This window comes from Neomonachus schauinslandi, chromosome 12, assembly GCF_002201575.2.
Source record: "Neomonachus schauinslandi chromosome 12, ASM220157v2, whole genome shotgun sequence".
Lineage (NCBI taxonomy): Eukaryota > Metazoa > Chordata > Mammalia > Carnivora > Phocidae > Neomonachus > Neomonachus schauinslandi.
In genome coordinates, this window is record NC_058414.1 from 26,917,571 (window position 1) to 26,919,370 (window position 1,800).

The following is a 1,800-nucleotide window of genomic DNA, read 5'->3' on the forward strand; positions in this document are numbered from 1 at the left end:
AGGCACTTATGTGATTGAGGAAGTGATACGAAGGGGTGCCAGGGGGCCGGGCGCGGGGGGGGGGGGGGGGGGGGGGGGGGGGGGGGTGGCAGGATCTCAGAAGGCCGACTACTAAAGCCCTAGATACTCTGCCTCTGCCAAGATTTATGCAGTGCGGCTTGGGAAGGATAGAGCTGAATTACCTGCCCTCATGAAAACAGATAAGCTCAAGCAACTAGAATGTCAAGGACGAAAGTTCTAAAAGATGTACCAAAGCATAGAAAGTTTTTCATTCCTTTTTAGGCAGTCTGTGTAGTCATTTGTTTGACCAGTAACCCCACTTATCTTTGGAAAAACTTCTCTGGTTTGCATACTCCTGGTATGAGAAAGATTCCATGTGCCTGGGTCCTCATTACAGAAGTCAGATTTCCCCTCTCCTTATACCTTGGTTTAACCAGGAGGTAGGCATGACATTAAGGCCTGACAACCACATGGTCTCTCCTAGGACTGTAAGTCTCGAACTAGTGGCAACAGGATAGAAAGAATTTGGAGACTATTCACCATAGTGATTCTGATGACAGCAGCAGGTGTGACAGATGTCCTGGCTGCTATGCTTCCCACCTCTTTCCTTCTAGGACTCCTTGTATCCCTGTCCGTCTTGAGTCGGCAGCCTGAGCCCCCTCCCAATAACTTTCCAATAAATTCCTCTTTGCTTAAGTCAGCCAAAAACCTGCCCATTAGAATGAACACACAAACACAAACCCCCAAACCGCAGAGATTGCATATCACTCAGGCTCATAGAGATGAGGACATGGAACTTCACAAAATTTAATTTTTAAAATAATGAAAAAAATATCATGATCCATCAAATTAAAAAAAAAAGGAAAGGTCCACTAATTTTAGTAATTTGATGTTTACTGTCAACAATCAGCCACTTATATAAAGTTATAGCTTCTGGCTTAAGTTTCATCTCTTTGACAATCCTTATCTGATGTGAATATGAAGATGATAGAATCTTGAGTCAGTGATATGTAACAGGGTGCCCGGAAAAGGGACTTTTTAACAACAACAACAAAAAAAACATGCCATCTAAAAATGTGAGATTTGGCAGCTTCCCCTTCACCCCCTTCAGACTGGAGAGAGCAAAGTACCTAGAAAGACAAATTGAAGTGGTACTTACTATATGAACGCAATATCAAGAGAAAGAACTTTTTTTTTTTTTTTTTGGTTTACGTATTGGCAAACCATCCCTTTATATCCTTCGATATGTTTAGTGGATTTCATTTATTTTTATTTATTTTTTTAAAGATTTTATTCATGTCAGAGAGAGCACAAGCTGGGGGAGCAACAGGCAGAGGGAGAAGCAGGCTCCCCGCTGAGCAGGGAGCCTGATGCTGAACAAGGCGCCCCATGACAGACTCCATCCCAGGACCCTGGGATCATAACCTGAGCCAAAGGCAGATGCTTAACCAACTGAACACCCAGGTGTCCCTGCTTAGAGTATTTTAGATGGAAAGCGATGGCCAAGTGTGAAGTGGCAGCGCCATATAGTGATTCAGAGGACAAGCTTGGGAGTCAGTCACACTGTCGGTGAATGCAGAAGCCACCATATCCCTGTTGACTATATATTACATTGGGCAGTTTTCTCAACTCTTCAACCCTCAGTTTTTAAATCTATAATATAAGGATATAATAGTACCTACCTCATAGAGTTATTGTGAAGATAAAAAAGAAAATATACATAAACAAATTGTGGCTATTTTTCTTAGAGGTGAAGAAAGCTTGGCGGGGGGACAATTATAAGACCCCTAAATATTCCCT